We start from the raw sequence: 22,027 nt of genomic DNA on the forward strand, positions 1-22,027 counted from the left end.
GGCCAAGGCTGAGATGTTGTTTCAGGCAGTCCTTGTATCTTCTCTTTGGGGCTCCTCTCTTGCAGCAGCCGGAGCCAAGTTCACCGTAAAGCAAGATCTTAGGGAGGCGGTGGTCCTGCATCCTGGAGACGTGATTTTGTACAGGGTATAGCAGCACTAAATGGCTTTTAAATGATTTTAAAAAAACCCCAAACTTTTCAAAGATTAAATAGGGAAGTAGTAGGGAAATGATGGCAAATAAATGATGTGGCAGACTGAAAAAACAATGTCTAAAAGTGATCTCAGGTATTTTTGCCATCTGTTATCTCTGCAGACAGCAACATGTAGTCATAGAATCATAGAGTGGTTTGGGTTGGAAGGGACCTTAAAGATCATCCAGTTCCACTGTCATTGGCAGGGACACCTTCCAGCAGACCAGTTTTCTCCATGCTTCATCCAGCTTGGCCTTGAACATTCCCATGGATGGGGCATCCACAGCTTCTCTGGGCAGCTGCATGGCCCAGGTGGTCAGTGAGATCAGCTCCACAGCTGACATACACAGCCTTAGTTGCATGCAGGAACCCAAAGGAATCACTGCTGCCATGTGCCAGCCTAGGAACTGGTGTGCTGGGAGAAGTGATGGGGGAGAAATAAGTGGCAGCCCCAAATCTGGGTGAGGGAGCCGTGCTCTGTGCAGGGCACAGGGATCAGGAGGTGGCAGTCCCTGCTCCAGAAGGCCCTGTGGAGTGCTTTGCGCCAGCCCTACATAATTTTGTATTCATTAGTCTGCATAAAATTAAATCATATTAAGGCATATTATTGAACAGGCTGATTCAATTTAACTTGAGTTTATTTGCTTTCAGTTGTTACATTGTCTTTTAAAATTAGGCAAATTAAATCAGCTGGTCAAACTGAGGCAAAGGCTGGGAAGGAAACAAAACCAAAACATTATGGAAACCTGGATTCCTAAACAAACAAATGCCTTTTTCAGGCATGCTAATTTCAGAGAATGCTAATTAAAACTTAATGCATGCACCACAAACTACACTGCAAGAATATTAATAGCATGGTACAAAGAGAAATAGAGATGTAGTATTTAGGGTGCTTCACTTCTGTAGGTATATTCTTTCTGCTAAGATGAATTATTAGAAAAAGAAGATAACAGCCCAGAAATGTGTGTTTATTCAAGATCAAACACAGGGCACTTTCTTAGCAATGGTGCTAAGCATCTAGAGCTAAGAGTTTAGAGTACTCAGTAAAGAGCATGTTTCTACTTCAAATGCATTCTACTCTTTGTAGTCAAACATTTCACAGGTATATTTTAGTGTACTGTAGATTTTGTTGTTTCAACATTTCAGAGATGAGCTATCTCTACTAAGAGTTGAGACTCATGGCCATTTAAATGAATCAATATTTTTGAGAAATTAAGAGGAACTCTACTTGCCAAGGAGAAACATACAGACAGGTCTTTCACAGAGTTATTTCATGATCCAAATCTGAAGGGTAGGTTGGAGCAAAAGCCTGCTTGCTTCATGTCCTTGAACTAGAGGATTAGATTTTTTATTCTTTATTATTTATATTCTTTTTTTATTACTTTGTATGCTTTCCACCCAACTCACTGAAGTTCACAGCTCAGCTAAAATATGGGGTCAACTCTATTCCTGAAAAAAAAATTCTTACAACAGTGACAGAACCCGCATTGTTTATAAATATATATGTATATATGTGTATATATATGTGTATATATATATACACATAAGGAAAACAACAGCACTTCTACAGAACTTGCAGATCCATTGCACATTGTATGCCTTGGTCTTACAGGCATCTACTCTGCAAGTGTCAGTGCCCATCAGCCCAAGCTTTATGTGTTAGATATTCTCCCTGCACTGCCTTTTACTGATGATTGAAAGGAAGATGAGAAAATGAATGCTCAGAGGATGAGGCAGGAGCAATAAAGATGAGGATAAATGTCTAAGAGATGAGAAGTATCAGTAGCGCTTGTGTATGAACCAAGCAGTTGGGAGGGGCTGTGGTGGTTCATTTTCAGCTGGGATCTGCTGAAAAGAGGTGCTTTTTTAGGGCTACTTTGAGGGCATCAGGCGGTGTTATTATAGGTAATGTCACAAGCTCTGCTGTGCTATCACAGAGGTTACTGTTGAATATGGGTTGAGCACATGTGATATCATTAGGTAGTATCTAATATTACTGTTCAACCAAAAACTTGGAAGGACTATGCAACAAAAGAAGTTAATTCCCAACCCAAATGTTTTATGTGTAAAAAAAAGGGCTTGATATTATATTGTTATTTGCAGGAGCCTTTGGAAGATCTTATTTCCCCAAGTGATTGTGCTACTGAAAATGCTTCATTTATTTTGTATTTATTCTGTCACGTATTTGTAGTGGAATCCAGTGTGGATTCTTAAAGCAGCTTTTGAAGCATTTTTCTTAAGATGTGATTTCATTAGGTTCTTATCAACAAGCAGCATCTAATTTTTTTATTCAAAAGGATTCCTACTACACAGACACATTCAAAAGTTAATGTTTGTTCAAACTGCAGATTCTTAGACCAATTCCTTCCTCCCTCAGTGCTCTAACTGAGAAATGGCACATGCAATTTTAAATGGCATGTCAATAGCAGAATACTCTGCATTGTGGGATTAACTAAGCAGACTACACTGACATTGCACAGACATACTTCACTCCTCTGGCTCAACTGAATAGATTCTCAATATTCTCATGTTGAATTGTTTGGCATAACTCATCGAGTTGGAATAATGTTGCATTCACATCAAGATATCTTCCTCTACTGTAAACTGACTGGTTTCAGAGGATTTACATCAGGAATTAATATAGTTTGAGAACGTTAATAGTATTTTCTATTTGAAGATTTTTCTCCATGTCAGTGTAGTTCTCCTTTTCCTGAATGTTTGTACTGTATCATATTTGAAAGCTGTTTCTTTGAGTTTGCTCTTCACGTGTCTTGCTTTAAACCTGCTCTCCAGCTCTGCCTTTCTAACTTGGGCCACCTTTTCATCTTAGGGGACTTCTTGCTTTTAGGTTCTCTTGCTCTAGCTTCTGATATCTCATTTGTTTCACATCAACTCTCTTAAGCTTGCTCTGGGTAATCCCATCCACAAGAGGTGTGTTCTTGCTGGCTGCCAAGTACCACAGTGACAAGGACATGACAGGCACCCGCACTGGGACGTGAGTGCACATTGTAATTAGCTCTAAGTTTGTGATGTACAGGTGAACACATTAAACAAGGACTCAGCATTCCTCTTTCCTGCTTTCTACCATGTTCCCAGCTGAAAGGATTACGCCTGAATGACCTTCTGCTTTTTTCAAAGGTATTCAGCACCACATGCCCTGTTTCCAGTCTGTTGATGGAGAGCTTTAGGAACACATGCATGTGATCAGGCAAAATGTCCAATTTATTATTTCAATCAGTTACCTTTGATACAGTTTAGTTTGCTCAGGGTACATGCTCACAACAAGACGATTGGATAGCTCAGTTTGTGCATGTGTCTCATGCCCTCAGTTTATTGGATCTGAAGCTCTGTCCATGCGACCTGAAATCATTCTTGGCATAAAAAGCTCTTTCTAATTAATCTGCTTTTAGAGGTTTTCCTAAATCTGCAGGTGTACCTTTATCTCTAGTTTCTCAAGGTTTTCTTTCTATAAACATATTATGTTCTCAAACCTTATAATTAGACACACAGCTAACAAGTATAAACATCACATATTTTCACAGTCTATAAGTATAAACAACACACACTTGTCACTTCCATGGCAAGCAAGGCCTAGAGAGGGCAGGAAAAATTGTTCAAAGAAATCTCTCTGTTCCAGCAACACCAGTCTTCCTTGTAATAAGTCCATAGGAAAGGCAGACTCTTAGCTTGTCTGTGCTGTGGATTCCACATTGTGAAATGGGTAATAAAAATTCCTTACTTCTTGGAAATGTCATGCAGTATAATGATATAAAGGGAATAGGGGATTCTGAGCTTCTTCTGTGTGCAATTAAACACAAAATCCTTTTATGAGTTGAAAACAGACTTTTCTGTCTGTTGGCTAGTAGTCCACGTCTTTTGTGTGTAGAGAGATTTGTTCAGCACTGCACAGATAACCTTTTTCTTTTTTCCCCTACAAAAATGCCGCTTGAGTTCAGTAAATCCACCACAAAGCCCACAACATCTGAAACAGACTTTACTTGCACCTGCCATCTCCTATATTGAAACACTCCTCTGTATTCTGCATGTAGCATCTCAAACAAACTGAATTATTTCATCTGCTACAAAGGGATTAAACATGTCAACAGTAATTATCTTTGGCTTAATCTCTGGCAGTTGCTTTTCCTTAAATATGCTCAGAGGTTCATTATAACTTTCTCACTGAATCTCTTGCTGCATAAATCTACCAAGGTATCATTTGCTGGCACAGCAAGTGCTGACACATTTGTCCACTCTTGCAAACAGAAGATGGTCAGGAGGGTTTTACTCATAAATTCTAATCTGTGTTGTTCCAGTTAAAATCCCAGCAGAGCTTACACTCTGCTTGGAAGCCTCTTAGGCTGCTGCTAGAAAGTGATTCTAACCTACAAGAGGACTGAGAATTTTTGCAAAGCTTTGTCTTATTAATATGAAATACTTTGTGCTTTAAATTCTAATGACAGTCGAGCTGCCAAAGAGAACTGGCAGATGTGAGTGAGGACAAGAGAGCAAGCAAGAAGAATGACTAACTTGACCTTTAAGTTTCATAGACTTTTCAAAGACACCCCACCCCCAAGGAAAGGGCTCCTGAGAGTTTCAGTTTATAAAATAACTGAATAGTTTTTTGTAGACAAAATATTTCAAGTGCTGTTTTTCAAAACCTATTTGTAATTTGTATTGTTAAAATAAGTTTAGCTTCGTGTTGTGATTAATGAACAAGTTTTCTTACTTAAAATGACTGTAAAATGTCATTTACCAAAGCCTTGCAGTGAAGGTTTTGATAAAAATACCACAAAAGTCAAGAGAAATAAAAAATTGTGTTAACATCAGGTTTTAAAGGGTGTTTCTTTTTTTTTTGATATTAAAGCCACGTTTCACACTTTTGAAATATTTTTATTGGAAAAAAGCATGTCATCAAATATACATTAATATAGAACTGTGTGAGAAAATAACTTACAGTCCTCTATTATTAAAGGAAACTTGTGTTTATTACCTTTTCACTGTATTCCTGCTGAAAGCCTGGCAATTAAAGCTAATAACTAGACAAATACATTTAGGGTGCTCTCTGGGCATTATAATATTCCAGATGAGGTTGTTGGCATAGACGGTGCAATGCAGTAATACTTGTGCTCCAAGAAGGCACAGAGGATGATAAATACACACTGTGGTGTGCCCATCAAAATAAAATCCGGTTTGCTCTGCTTGGCAGCCTCACAGAAATTATAATTCTCTGAGGATATTTTCTTGTGGAGATACAAAGGGGGAAAAAACCCAACTTAAATGCATTTGAATATTCATTTCTTAGCTATCTTGTTCGGTTTTGTTTTTTTCCCCCTTGGAGAATGCAGGAAAATGTGTGGCACTCTAACAAAGAGCCTTTTTTTCTTCTGAATAATCTGACATGGGAAAATTCTGCATCCAGTGAAGATTATGATGAACTGGGGTTTTCACTGTGAATACCCTCCTGGCTGCACTCCAGACTGTGGCCTGTCAGTCAGGTGTACACTATGTGCAGCATTTGCTCCTTTTCCCCCTGCAGGGACTGATACAGTGTTTAGCTCCAACTGAGAGTTGTCCATTAAAATGACAGGGGCCTGGAAAGCCACTTGGCGGGCTGCACTGCTGAGATGAGGTCTAATGGGCTGTTAGCAGTCACACAGGCACCTTTTTCAAGGACCATTTATCCTGAGGGAAGCTTGCTGTGCATCCTGACCAGCAAGAGATGGGCTCCTTGCTGATAGTTTAAGAAAGGGAAGCTCCTCTTTGGAGAACTTTGTGGTGTGAAGTGATACCACACTTTGTGGTGTGAAGTGTGAACCTGCACCCAGCACATCCCGAGACTGAGGGTGAAGGTTTGTCTCTAGGCTGGGGCAACAACCAGTTGGTTTTTACACCTGTTTGCTTTTGCTGTCTCTTGTCTCTTGTTACAGTAGCATCCAGGAGCATCAGCCGAAACAAGGACTCTGTTTTGATATGCTGTTCACAACCACAAAATACACAATGATAGATTTTTCAGCAATTAGGGTGCTCATTATTTCAAAACTGGGCTTAGATTTTCTAAAATCCTTGCTCAATTCAGTTGATTGCAGACTGCACAAAAACAGCTGCCTCTGGCTATGCCTGGAATTATTTTAAATTTTCTGCATTATAGATAAGCCAACATTTATTGGGCCAAAGAGTGCAAAAGAATTAAAATCTGTTACAGCACCTTCATCTGTGAGAAGATGCTCCTGTGCCTCCAGTGTTTCACACAAAATACCTGTACATTGTTTGATGTAAGGCCAGAATGGCATGTGGCTGCCCCCAGTTTTCAATTGCAATGTCTTTCTTTCTCTGTCCCAATAAAAAGTCCATTATGCTCTACAAGTGAAAGAGCTTCAACAGAAGAATTGGGAGTATTCTACTGTGGTTAAGGCCATGCCAAGAGGAGATAGGACAGACAAGTTCAAATGTCCCTGTGTAGAGAGGAAATTCAACTGTCTTACTAGGGAGGATTTCCAGATGAATTTTGTGGGATGGAGCAGAGGAAGCTACTTAATTCTAGAAGATAGTGTAGACTTTAAAAATCCTGAGGGGAAGAAGGTGCTACCTTTAATTTTTTTTAAATTAGTTTTATCGAAATCAGAGGCCTGGATGGGGTGAGGGAGAAACTTATTGAGTATATTAAAAGCTCAGCTTTTCACCCTCTCTTGAGCTTGTGGGAGCAAGAATATGCCCCCTTTATGCATTTAGGCAGATATGCATTCCTTTCTTAGTCTATTTAAATAATTATCTTTACTTTAAAAAAAGGTAAATTCTTGGATTTTTTAATCTGGAGTGGGGAGGAAAAAGCAAGGTTCAAACACATCTCTGTTCCCCATTCACCAGATGCACCACATGGAAGACTAGAAAAGCCAGCACCACTGCTGATTCTTAGTTCACTTCTCAACATCTGGATTTCATCTGAAAACATGATCAAAGAGAGACACTATCAGGTAAGGTTCAATATTTTTCCTTTAGAATTTACAGGATGCACAAAGTAGCATTGACAGACAGTTTTAAGCAATTAAATACATGAATCAAAATCAGAATCATGTTTTGGTTTGAAGGGCAGATTTGGGTGGACTCAAGTGGCAGGGTCAGGTTCATTCAGTCATGAAAAAACAAAAGCTCCCTATTCTGTGAGCTAAACAGGAGAGAGATGTGCTCCCAAAGAAAATGCAGTGGGTGATGGATGGGTCTTGGCATGGAAAGCTGCTGCTTATGTCGGAAAGGATACGATGGAAACTTGTGTGCCCTGAAAAGCAAACCTCTCTGCAATGACCTTGGTGGAGTGTGAGTGCCTGAGTGGTCTTTATACACAGGCCAGATTGCTCTTGAAAATTTTGCTTTCCTTCCCATAATTGCTGGAATGAATCTGAGGCAGTACAAGGCCAGTTCTCTGCTCCCATATCAGTATGGGAATGGTTTCCCAGGGTGATCGACAGATTATTGGGTTGGAGATAAACATGTTTCTCCAGTTGTTTGCAGAAAGTCCTGCCTAATGTTAAGTCATTTCTCTCCATAATCAGTGAATCACAGATCGAGATAAACACTCATGCAGAGACAATAAAACTAATTTTTATTTTTATAATTAAATCTTAAGAGCCACCTGATTTTGCATTGAATCAAGACTATAATTTCAGCAGTAAACATCTGATATTTTATTGTAATGAAGAATCTGAGTATGAATAGAGCCACATTTTTGATTAATTAGAATCTTGTTGCCAAGGAATTAATCTGTTTTCCCTTCTCTGAGGAAAAAACCCAGCCCTCTCTAAAATGAGTTTCTCAGCAGGGATAATTACAGAAATGTTGAGTGAACTCCAGCAGCAGACATGTTTCAACATTTCTTTGTTTTCCTGGAGTAAGGGGGAATATGGGAGAGAATAGATGACCATTAAAGACTGAATATGGCTATTATTTTTTCCTGACTGTAAAGTAACAGAAAAGTTAGTCCTGGACTTGGGATTCTCAGTCACTAAGCTATTTCTGGGTGAGATAAGAGCGAGTTTAACTCAGGCTGTAATAACTCAGAGCTGTATTCAGATAGAAATAGCTCCAGGGTGGAAGTCTGCACTAGTTAGCTGCTGCTGTATCAACTGAGGGATTGCTGTAGTAATACTTTACACGACTGTGCTTCCTTAGATGATCCTTTGGACTGATACCCATTTCCTATTGAGGCCATGGGGGTGATGCTAACAGAACTGACAGGCCCCCCAAATGAGTTAGCTGTACTGCAGTAAACTTTACTGAATTACTTGCAATTTATGGATGTGAATCCATTTGTGCACATGGCAAGCTAGCGTGTAATTTCCATGGGTATGAATAAATAGAACAACCACTTAATATTTTAAAATGTTGCTTTCTGTCATTGCTTATGGCAGCAGGGGATGTATTTCATTTCTTCTAAGGTTAAAGGAAGAAATGCTTTTTCTTTTCTAGGAAAAGCTACCACACTTGCATGATTTGTAATTAGTAATGTGTCTGTTGCCATATTCCTGCTTTATTATGTCTCTTTAGGATGCAGCAAGCTATGTTCAAAATAATGATACCCAGACAGCGTTAGAAAATTCAAAAGGAGACTGTCTCCATATCAGAAGTGTGGGTTGAAATTGCTGCAGTTCAGGCTCATCAATATTGGTAAGTGTTTGAGATGTGGGTAATTGAAACTTGCTGTTACTGTGCTTCTAGCAAAGTGTGAAATTGAGGAACTAGAAGACAATACCCAAAAGCACAGATGCATGACTGCAGTTTTGAATGCTTTCCTTGTGGGTGACCGAAGGGTTTTATTGCCTGATTACCTCAGAGTGGAGAGCACAGAAACTCTTTGGGATGAGAACACTTTGAATCCTAAACTTTACTTCTTCATTTTACTGTTAAAAAACCCCCAACCCACAGCCCTGTGTAAGACTGATCAATGGTACAATCAGCTGTTAGCTTAGCTGAAACTGTACTGATGATATTTTTAAATCACTTTCTCTCCGAGACGTGTAGTGTAATTTTTCTTGTGTGAGTGCTGCTTGTTTAAACAAGCAGCATATGATATATTTTGAGCTGCAAATTTTTTGTGTAAACTCAGTTTTTTATCTGTCTAGGATTCTAAATCTTCATTCACGAAGCCTACCCATGATGATCTGTCTAGGATAGGGAGAGATATTTTATCCCTGTCTGGTCAGCTACATTTATGTCTCATGGAAGCAGTGAATGAATGCTATTTAAATTAAAGTGCCTCAATATATACATTTATCATTCCCATGAGTTCTTTTTAAAGAGAATAAAATGTTGTACACATACTAGAAATTGCACCCAAAGAGTCTTTTCACTCCAGGAGGAACTGAGTGAATACAGTGAATCCAAATTTCTTCATGCTTCTTCTCTGGAGGGTGAGTCAATTCAAAATTCAGGTATTCCACTCAAATCCATAGTCTACCTCAACTCTGAAACCTTATAAACATCCAGTTATGAAGTGAAACAAACAGCAGGTTGAGATTGACTGCTAACTCATAGATATATTTTGTTTTCTTTCTTGCTCTGATTAATATTTTATTCCTTAAACTGTGCTGCAAACTCCACTGAGACTATACTTACAGGAGCTATATTATGAAAGAGTGACAGATTGTGGATGAAGAGAACCTTTTTCATAAATCATTTCCCTTTGCATCGCTTCCATTTTCTCTTCTGTAAAATAATTAGGTAAAAATACCATATTCTTTCTGGTACTAATAAGAAAATTTGTAAAACAAATTAATTCTTTGACTCCAGGCAGTTGCATTTTATCTACCAGCCCTCAAAATACAACAAAAAAGGTATCAGAAGCTTGACCTGGTGTCCCTTCCTGCTTGCTAATAAATCTGCTTCTGTTTTTTTCACAATTTCATCACAGATATGGGCTTCAACCTCTCCAGTGTTAATATCAAAACCACTATTTTGGGTTAAAAAAAAAGTACTTTCAGTCTATTAGAGTGTAACAGTATCATTCCATTGCACATTCTACCTCCTTAAGAGGTTGTCACAGCAGCAGTAAACCAAAGATTAGTTAAAAGCCATGACAAAATTGTAACATTCCTTTATATAAAAAAACAGGCAATGAAAAATTTCCACCCCACTGAAAATTCCTGCTCTCTTACATCTTCTTAACTGACACTTAGTGCTTGGATAATAATGAGAACATAGGAAAAAAAGATTATAGCTTTCTGTTAGTGACAGTAGAGTTATGGCCGAAGATCTGCTTTCATTCTAAGCCTTCATTTTCAGCACTTACAGCTTTCTGAATATATTACCTTTTGGGCTCCCATTACACATGCTTGCTTTCATCCCAAAAGGTGGTATGTGGCTTTTTTGTTTAGCCTTTTTCTGTATTCTTTCATAACGTTTTCTTGGCTATTTATTTGATACCATAATATGTGAAAAAGTATCTTCATTATTTCATCAATAGTTCAGATTTATTTTATTTTTTTTTTGCACATTAGTGTTGGTGCTTCTGCAGATCATCTGCCTTTGATACAGTAGAGGAAGTTTCTTTTATAGATGACTATACAAAGTTCTTAAAACCTGCCTGCTTTGTTTATGTTTTTGCTTCTTGAAATTACCAGGGAATTTGTCCATAAAGAAAGAATCCTGAAGTGTGATATCATGGTTAAAAATGTAAATATGTGCTAACTCGTTCACAAAGTTGCTCTGTGTGAATAGTGGCTCCACATATCTGAGCAATAAGAATAGATGATTTCTGAAAGTTTAGAGCAGGATTCCACTTTCTTTTATCATGTGGTGGGAGAATACCATCTGTTTCACCAAAAAATGCCATAAATAAAAGCCAGAGTTCATACACAGCTTCAGTTTTGAATTTTTCTAACACCCACAAACAGTAACCTCCCTTTGTTTATGATACAGTTTTGATTAGTGGGCTTGATGTGGGGAAAATTATGAGGAATGAGGAAAGTCAAGTCCACTGCTGTCAGCCCCCAACAATAATAATTTCAGTCTCTTGGCTTTCATCATAAATGGATTAACTCAAAAGATGAGTTAACATTGAGGGGTTTGTATTTCATTAAGAAACTACTCCATGTGCCTGTGCACATGCACAAAAGGAATGAAGGATCAGCAAAAAGAACCAAAGATCATTAAACACAACCCCCAAATCTTGAGTGGAAGTTTCTCTCACACAACTATAATCTACAGTCTTTCCTAACTTACTTAAGATGGTGAATATTGTTTATTTGAGAGCTTATCTAGGCACTTTATTATGTTTTTAACTACCATTAGGTGCGGATCCAGCAATATATCAATATTGCCCAGTGTAATCCTGAAACAAAAGGGAGTTTGTAGAGAAAAAGCATCAGTAGAAAACAAATAGTTAAAATCTACACTATCTGTTCCTAGGGCCAAGTTTGCTGTGGTGCTTGACTCAACTGGAACTGGCAGTAGCATCTTGAAGTAACACACACAAAATGTATCTAAGCAAGGTCCTCCTTGCCCTCAGGGCCTCTCTAAGGCCATAATTTCACAGTGGAAGTGGTCCTGCAGTGCTGGCTGCTGCTGGTCTCATTAGGACAGGGAATATGGTTGGTTTGTTTGTTTTCCTATTATTTATTCTCATTTAAAATGCATTTAAATAAATATGTGAAGATTTGAGAATTCTTAAGTCTCAGACAGTGAGAAAACATAGAGTCCCCGAAGAAGGACATAAACAGACATTATGGAAATACTGTCTTGTCTTTCCAAGCTACCATAGGGCATTATAAGGAGAGACATCCAAGGAAAATCCAAGGCTGTATATCACCACATGCTGTGAGCAAAACTCCTGCAGTCATAACCTAATCATGGCATCTGGTGGCCACTAAAAACTGCATCTTTTTGGAACAAGGTTTAGTTATGACAGAGGTAGCATAAAAATGATGGCCTTGAAAATGTGTGGTTTTCTTTTAAAGGAAATAGTAAATATGGGTCTAAGGCATAGTTGTATCCTTTCTCTTCCTTCTTTTCCATAATTTTCCCCCCTCTCCTCCCTCAAATCTCTCCCAATAGCTTGGTCAACAGCATTTTCTTGCTTCATTGGTTTTGAAAAGGACTTGCTGTTCCCTGCTGTTAGATTATTTCCAGGAGACTGTCTCAGGTCAATGGTCATAACATTCCTTGCTTCACTCCTTCTTTCCCCACTCAGAGAGAAAAAGTAATAAAATTAAACAAAAAATAAATTAACAAATTAAGTTGGGAAGTGGGAAAGGCAAGCATGTGTGTATTTACGTGATTAATCCAGAGATTTAAGGTATGGACCCTTCTTTTTGTTTTCAAGCACCTGTTCTTTGCATGCAATTGCCTTAGGAAATTTATCCTAGCAGCTAGGTTTCAGGTGAAACTACCAAAGAAATATAGGGACCTTTAATTGGTATTAATTTTATTGCAACCTTAAAAAGAAAAAAAAAATTCATTGCTTCAAAAAGTCTAGGAGATATTGAATGTAAAGCAGAACTTAGCCAAAATAAACACCATCCAGTTGTGGTTACCTTAGATATTGGTTGTTTAGGCTTTGTTTCTGCTCATGGTCAGCTTTATTCTAACAGTTTATAAAAGATGGTCAGCTGAGGTGTATGTTGCCACCAAATTGATGCCTATTTTGGCCCATCCACAGCAGCCCAGCACTGCAGAGAGGCAGGGCCAGCTCATGCTCTGGCTCCTGCTCTTTCTCACACTCTTTCTTGCCTGGTTCATTCAGCAGTTTTGGTAACAACTGTTTTACATACAAAGGTGTTTTAGGTGCAGACTTCTCAGCTGTGGTTCATCTGCAACTGTCCTTCCCCCGCCTCCTCTTTCCCCTAAAAATATGTGTTTAAAAGTGTCCCAGGTTAGGACTGCCAGTATAAAATAAAGGCATTATGTTTGTCTGGCACTCAAGTAAATTTTGGTTAAGGTTGGGATGGATTTTAATTTTCTATAACTGCTTGAACTGATTAAAATTAGTTTTAATTTTGTGGGACTGAGTACTTGCAAACAGAGACAGTTCCTGTTAACTGAAATGAAAATTTGATGGTATGGTGTTTAAATAGGATGAGATGTGATAACAAGCAATCGTTGACAGTTTTACAGTTTACAAACTAGGGAGAGACCACAGCAGGTGGATTTGACAACAGTAGAAGTGAACAAGAAGAAAATATCCTGCTAACCTGTCTTGGGAATAAACACATTTCCTTTATTCCTCATAGGATTTTTGTAAATCTGATTAAAACTGTCTTTTATGTGCATCTGAAATTGCTGTTATTTGTATGTGCCATTGAAGAGTCACACAGTTATCCAGTGGCCAAGCTGCAACCCTCACTGAGACACTGAATGCCTCTCCTTGGAAAAAGAACCACTGGAATTCTAAGCTCAGCCTTATTCTTGCTTTCTTGAGTTTGCCTGGCCAGCTTGGGGCACCCAAGACAGGAGAGGAACTTTTAGTATCAGTTGTATTTTAGAACCAGTATTTGAATTAGTACTTAGTAGGGGCATGGAAATAATTAAATTATGACAGAACTCTGAGCCAGTAATACAGGCAAATCCAAGACAAGATTTTTGTGATGACTCCAGTTTGGGAGCTTGCATTTTGCAGACTTTTCAAATGCTTCAATTTCTTCCCTTCTCTATAAGATGCAATGTGTTCTTTTGCCTACCTACAATCCATATGGTGCAGGACCAGAGAGACTGTTTTGACCTTATATTCATTACCAGTCATTAAAACTGTTAGTTCAAGTTTTTGCTTGTATTTTGTAGATGAAAAATTCGGGTTCTGTTGATGATGAACTTCTACTGCATAAGCACCTGCTACCCAAAAGGTTTAAAAAAAAGATAAGTTTTTGCTGAAACAGTCCCTATTTCAAAGATGGTTATCTGCTCATACAAGACAACTAAAGATAAATATACTGGATAACTGTTGAGGGAATGTCTTAAGTGTGAAGATATGGAGAATGATTAAGTGTATGTGCCTTTCTGGCCTAACAGCAGTTTTTCATACAGAATACAAGAGTTTGGGCTGTAGAAGTTGAAGTTTCAAGTTTTGCTTCAAGACAGAAACAGTATAAATCCTTTGAGTCTGGATATTTTGCAACACACTGCTGCTTTTATTTCACACAATCACAAAGTAGCTGAGGTTGGAAGGCATCTCTGGAGTTCATCTAATTTAGCCTCCTGCTCAACCAGTCAGCCACAGCAGGTTCTCCAGGATTTTCTCCAAGGATAGAGACTACACAACCTCTCTCAGCAACCTGCTCCAGCATTTGATCACCTTTAAAGTTCAAAAACCCCAACCAACAAACCCACAAAAAAAAAGCCCAAAACCAAACCAAGACTTTAAAAATATTTAAACAGAATTTCCTGTATTTCACTTTGCGCCCATTTCTTCCTGTCCTTTCACTGGGCATCAATGAGAAGGGTCTTGTTTTGTCTTCTCCTTACAACCCTCTGGGAATTCATACAGTTTTACTTATCTTAATGGAAAGAGATGAGGAAATTGTGTGGGATGCCTGAGTGCCTATGATGCCCAGCTGTTTATTTTCAGAAGAAGATTTGGGAGTATTCATTTACTCTCTCTTCTAATACAAGAACAAGGCTATGAGCCACAAATTGCTGCAAGCTGGGACTATACAGTCCATAAATATAACTGTGCTTGGTTTGTTATATCTTCTCTCAGACTTTGGTTGCTGAGCTCTGTTAGTGATAGGATGTTGAACAAAACTGGGGTTTGGCGTGGCTTGGTACATCTGCTTTTACTTTCTGAGACTTTAGAGTAGTTTTAGAGGGATAGATGGAGCTGGCTTGCTACAGTACTGCTATTCCTGGTTTATCTGCATAATGATGTTGATTTAGGGGTTGGACATCTTTTGAGCTTGCCATACTCTCTCTGCAGAGGTGGAAATAGGCTGCAGCACCAAGCACAGGGGAGGATGGCCTTTAAATGATGCTGCACCAAATGGCTGCTGGCCAAAGTGACTCAGGAGCTCCTATACTTGAACACTTGGAATAGTGTCCTCCAACAGGAAAGAAAACTTGCTCCTAGATTTTTATCTTGAAGCTTGATTATTATAATTGTAAATAAAGGCTAATATGCATGTATTATAACTGAGGTCTTGTTTGCTTTTTATAGAGTGTGAAATGAGCTTCCACTTGTAATTGCACGTTTTCTTGATTGATGTGAAACTATTTTCTCTGTAAGCAGACACTTCTCAGTTTCTTGCTTTGTTCAGAGTATGAATCAAAAAAAACAACTTGGAAATAAAATGGATTTGCAAAGTGGTTCATTTCCTAATGCCCCAGGACAGCAAGGACTTCTGAGTTAGGAAATTACATACCCTTAACATGATTGTTGACTATTCCCTTGAATGAAAGCTGTACATTCAAGAGAGATCTCTCATTACATGATTACAGCACATATTCTCCTTGGAAGATACAAGGCACTTTGCCCTTGGATCCTGCTTATGAATTTTTACAGCTTGGAGAAGTACAAATGTGTTTGAGAGGAAAGTGTATCTGTGACCAATGGAAACATAAAAGGGGAAGAAAAGTTGCAAGACTTCACAGACCTCCTAAATGCTGTATCCCTGTGCATTGAAGACTTTGCTTGCTCTCTGAAAGATGCTGTTTTTATCATTGCACATGATATTGCATCCTTTGGGATGAATTCTGCCAACTATCAATAGAATTATTTAATATGAAACCTGTCAGGTTATCAAAGGCCCAGGAATTCAGCTGGTTGTTAAAGAGGTAAGTGCATTTTAATGTTCTGTACACTGTGCATTCCAGTCAGCCCCAAGACTCCTTCCCTCTGCTGTGGCCTCTGTGTTCAGAGACTGGGTTTCTGAGCAGGAGAGCCTTTCTCCAAATCTACTGTCTTGTTTAGTGATTTCATACAGTCTTGAACGTTGTAATTTGTGAAGAAAATCCATTTCAATGCAAAAGTATTCTATAAAATCTGTTACCTCTATAGACCAAAATTAAGTTTAACATGTTCAAAACAACCCTTTTTTTTTTTGCTATCTGATCTATTCCCTGTTTATTTCTGCTACCACTGCTGTCACTGAATCCAAACTGTCTGTATGTAAACAGTTGTAAACACTTCTTACCATCTTTTCCAGTACTGTGAATTGCCTTGAAGGCACATAGGATAGAAAGAAAGAGGCAAATAGGGGATTTTCCATATGGTCTGAATACTATTTGATATTTTAGGAATGCTATTTCCCATTTATATCCATTCATCTCTTTGAATTTCAATCTTTAAACCATTACCTTTTCTCTCAGGACTGCTGTGAGTCTTAATTCATTAATGTCCGTAGAGTGCTTTGAAATCCTTAGATAAAAGAGATTATAGAAGTGGAAAATATTAAAGGGAAAATGTGAACTCACAACCTCTATCCCTCCTTCTCTTACCTCACCTGTTCATAAAGATCTTTGTAACCATATAAACTTACCTTAGAATCAAGGCAAATGTATTTTCCGTTGATGTACAGATAACATGAGGTTGCAAATGCCCATTTTTTAAAGAATCTTTTTCATATTAAGAAAGTTAATGTAAAAAACTTCTTAGCAATGTTTTTAATCTTCTATTCTCTGCTCTCCCAATTAAAATGTGGTCCTGGTTATATTCAGCTGAATCTTGTAGGACTGCATCCATGCCAAAAGATTCATACTGCTCTCTCCATAGGGTTATATTAGGAAACAGAAGTTCCTCTATCAGGTTTATGTCACCAGACTGTAAAATAACTGGCATAAAACAATCTTTTCAAAATGCACCATTTGTTCTCTAAATGGGAACCATCTTCCCTATCTCAGCATCTGTGCTGGTTTCTGTACAGCAGATTCACAGTATGATAGGATAATTCAGGTTAGAATGACCTCAGAAGATCTCTAGTCCAACCTTCTGCTCCAAGCAAGGTCAGCCATGAGATCAGATCAGGTTTCTCAGGGCTTTATCCAGGCAGAGAATCTCTTCGCCCACCAACTTCTATCTGGAACCACTAGATCACCCAATGAACTCAGCTGCTTCTGTTTTCATTCCATCTCTGTAGCCAGAAGATTGCCCATGGTCATTCCCAGTAACTTCTTTTCCCCTGTAAAGAATACTGGAGAGAAGGGAGGGTAAGAACTGCTAATGAGCCTAAGGGAGGTAAGGCAACAGCCTTTTTGAGACCCTGGAGTACACACTAAGGACAGACTTAGAGCAAGGAAATAAGGGTTGCCACCTCAGCTTCTTGGTTTGGATATTGGAAGTCCCATTCTCCAGGCCTGATAAGATATTCCCTCTTTGCTGTTGCCATTGACTAATATCTGTAGAGAACTGCTTTTTTCAGGCATTCAGGATCTCCCTCTTAATCCACATGGGGCATCCCACACTATCTTTCACTGTCTCCAAGAGGAAAGGCTCCGTTTCCTGTCTTCTTTTTCAGAGTGAAAAGACCAATCTGCAGCAGAAGGTTTCAGTTTTCTCTCCAGTGCTGTTCCTACAGCCCCCAGCTGGGCAATGCTTTGTGTTACTGCAATTTTTACTGACAAATAGGATGGGGAACTCTTTATCAGCAGGGAAAACCCCCACCAATCTATTCAACATTCAGTTACAACATTCTTGGTATCCTGGTTGTCCAAGACAGAGCAGCTAATCATGTTTCTAAAAAGGTACCATTGCAGTGTCTCTCATCTTCCTTCTGGAGTTCATATTTATTTTTGACAACAGCCAATGTATTTCAGACCTTGTCCTTTCTGCTGCTGCTATGACATTATCCTGCTCTTCCAGTTCAGCCATTTAAAGCCAGTAGAAAACTCTAGTGGCCTCTTTATTTGCAGACAGAGCAGATATCTACAAGCCAGTTGTGGAGACTAGCTAGTTTCAGTCTATATTTAAATACTCAAATGAGCATATGGTTATTCAGATTTCTCTTTAAACTTTAGCTCTGAAAGTTTCTCCTGTGTTACATAAGCATGTGTTGATATAATCTGGAATTTTGACTTGATTGTAATATTGTTACTAGATATTAGACTAGAGTTGTTTTACCAGCACTTCATCCTCAAAGGAGAATTAATCATTGACTTAACTAGAATGCTAATATGAATGATTGTGTTGTTATGCATATGTTGATTTATTCAACTTTTTCAGCCTTCTAGGTCCCTTTTGAAAACAAGCTTAGCCAACCAAACTTAACAAGCTTTCACTTGACTGTGTATAAATGTTAAGTAAACAAAATGTTTTTGCTGCTTATGCTTGCAGTATTCAGCTTCATTAAACATGTTTATACGCAGTCTTTTACAGCCTTCTGCAGTGTACATGACTAACTTGTAAGACACATTTCTCTCAGATAAAAGAAGACATAGAAAATGTTTTGGAGAACTCCTTCGAATGTAGCTCTCCTGAGACACTCTCAAGGTGTCCTATTCAAGCAAAAAAAAAAAGATCTCAAATCTTGAAAATCGTGAGGTGAAAAAGGGCTGTCGTGGTTTCACCCAACCCCACACAGCCACTCGCTCACCAAGAGGATCGAGGAGAGAATCGGAAGGGTAAAATCTGGAAAACTCTTGGGTTGAGATAAAGACAGTTTAACAGGAAAAGCGAAAGCCACACTCACAAGCAAAGCAAACCAAGGAATTAACTCACTGCTTCCCATGGGCAGGCAGGTGTTCAGCCATCTCCCGGAGAGCAGTGCACCATGTGCAACAGTTACTTGGGAAGATAAACACCGTCATTCCAAACATCCCTCTCTTCCTCCTTCTTCCCCCCGCTATATACTGAGCATGATTTCACATGGTCTGGACATCTCTTTGGTCACTTGGGGTCACGTGTGCTAGCTGTATCTCCTCCCAGCCTCCCAAGCACCCTCAAATTCCTTGCCAGCATGGCAGTACAAGGAGCAGCAAAGGCCTTGGCTCTGTGCAAGCCCTGCTCAACAACAACAAAAACACCTCTACATGATCAGCCCTGTGTTCAGCATGAATCCAAAACACGGCCCCACGCCAGCTACTGTGAAGAAAATTAACTCTACCCCAGCCAAAACCTGCACAAATGTGTAACAACAGGTCAGGTTGGCTTCTCTTAGATGGACTTTGCACAGAATAACACATAATAACCACTTTGCCCTGTGAAGGTGTCCATATTAGTGGTGTCCCTGCTGCCAAGCAGGAATCCTCCTGTTACACACCAGTTGCAGGCTGAGGCCAGCACGGTGTGAGGGTTCATACATCCCACTTCCTTTGGCAGCCCGGGGAAGGGTTTGTTTCCAATTAGGCAGCCAGGCTTCAGAGGCCAAGGAGACACAAACAGCAGAGAGAATTTTAGGAATGCCACCACATCTGGCAGATGTTCAGGGAAGACCTTGGGAGTGAAGACAAACAACTGAGGCCTGCCCTGAGCCCCCCTTACCAAAGCAAGGATTAAACAAGTGTGATCAAATTGCTTCTTCCTACTACACAAGCCAATTCCAAGATTTTGGTGCCATGATGCAAAGTAACTACTTGACAGAATCACAGTATAGAATGATGCCCCTTATTAAAAAAAATCTGATATCCTGAGGGAACATCCATACTGGTTAAAGGAGAGCAGGTTGCTTCAGCTGTATGGGAACACTGGTAGTGTTTTGGGACAGTGGCTCACCAAAATCCCAACTTGATGCTGACAAAGGTGCTTCATTGTAATAATGAGTGACCATGGAGGATGCTGGCTGTCCATGGGTACAAGCCTTGGAGGATGCATCCTACTTTGAAGAGGTACATATTCCAACCATGGAAATACAGAGTGACAGCTCTGAGGATGATGGAGATGCCAGATAACGGTAACAACAATTGGTTGTTTCAGAATATTTTAACTAAAATATAAGGCACTGTGAAGTAAATTCTTAGTTCATGTAAACCACTGCTTAGACATGCTCTTGTGATTGGTCACTGAATCTACCCAGCTATCCTCATGAGCCATGAGTGAGGAATCCATGTATTTCTTACCAAAGAAGGAGGGGTACCCACCCTTTAACAAGTACAGGGGGGACATAATTCTTATAGAATTGCTGTCCTTTTTCTTTTAAAACTGTAATTTAAATTTTGGTGTTTGAACTTTCTCTTTAGTCTAATGGTTTTCAGATCATAGGACAGGTAAATGGGTGAAACAGCACCTAAGACATTATATACCTGTCTCATTCAATTGATCAGCAGTTGATTTCATTTTCCAAACTTAGATGATTTTTTAAAGAAACCTTTCATTTTTAAAAAGCAAAACAATCCCCCTCGTGCCAAAGAATATAACGAAGAATGACAGCATCTGGCTGTCCTTAAGAAAACCTATTAGCTATCTCAAGAGTTAGTCTTTCAAAGATTATATTGGAATTCAGAGAGGTAAATAGATTCTAAAGATGCATTCTATCCCCAAAAGCAACAACTTTTGTTAATGCACATGCATTACACAATAACATCTTAAAAACGCAAAATAAGACATTTTTAAGAATTCACTGCCTAAAGTCAGAACTCATATGAACATTCAAATTGATTAGCTACAGCCAAAAGCTAAAAGGTACATAACAGAGCCTGAAAAATTAATGAAAGCTTTGCTATTTTAGTTTACCATCCCTGTTTTTCTTCTCTCTTAACACTCCTACCATTGCAACCATCAGTTTTGTAACAGAATGTTTTACCAGACCCTGCAGCAGACACACCAACAAATGAATTCAAGATTGTCCTGAAAAGGCTGTGAAAACACCTCAGGAAATGTTGACTCTTACAGTCTTAGGATCAAAGCTGAATTTTCTGAAATTAAATGATTTAAATTCTTTAGATGATGAATTGCATGTAGCTCTTCGTGAATGTTTTGTTTTCTAATTATGAAACATTTTTCACATACAATAAAAACTGGTTCCTTAAGAATATGAATATTCAGTATTTTTAGGCATCTTTTAATGTTTTAGAACTGAACTTTCTGTGACATTTTGGAGTGTCAGAGGAAAAGGCACTTGCAAAGGAAGCCTCATATTTTCAAATGCTTATGGCAAAGTGTGAGATTATGGCATCATAGCTTTCACAGCATTTTAATAGCCTTGTGGTAATTAAACTGCACTGGGCCAGATCCTGCTGTCCATGCTGAGATACTTTTACCTATCTAACAGGCTGGAACACATCAAAAGGATAAGAACCAAGAAGAAGGGGAATAGCTTGTGGTTTAGATGCTGATGTTAGTTGAGAGGTGCAATCTTGGCAAATTCCTCTCATCAGCTCTGTGCCATAGCTTTCTGTTTCTAAAACAGAGATTAAAATGTTGGGGTTTATTTTCTTGTGCTGGTTTAAAGGTAAACCAGCAGGGGAAATGAACTCAACTCAAAAGAGAGATTATAAGTCTGAATAACAATTTAATAAAATAATACAATAAGTACGATTATACAGACAAACAATTGGTTTTAACCCACAAAACCCAAATATATAACCCAGCACCCTGGGGCATGAACAGAGTGGTGTTCTTTGGGCCCCCTGAGTCCAAAGGAAAAGGAGAGGGGAAAGCCTGTTGGTGAGAGTGCTGTTGCAGTCTGGTTGAAAAGTGGTGGTTGCAGTCCAGTTGAGAGTGCTGTTGCAGTCTGGGTGAGAGCGGTGATCTGCAGTCTTCCTCTGGATCCCACAAGTGGTTAAAAAGGTCCCAAGACTCCAAGATTATATATTCTCCAGTTCAGGCAGGAATGCTCAGTACCTCCCTCAGGGTAGGGGGGGGGAGGTTCCTTGATAAGAGTTTCTGGGAAATGGCATGGAAGGCTACAGAATACACAGTTTTGGGTTACACCCATCCAGTGATGAACTGGTTTCAGCTGTCCTAACTAGGACATTTCTCTTGCCTTTTA

The sequence above is a fragment of the Manacus candei genome, unplaced genomic scaffold (assembly GCF_025592945.1).
Source record: "Manacus candei isolate 608988 ecotype Guabito, Panama unplaced genomic scaffold, ASM2559294v1 h1tg000009l, whole genome shotgun sequence".
NCBI lineage: Eukaryota > Metazoa > Chordata > Aves > Passeriformes > Pipridae > Manacus > Manacus candei.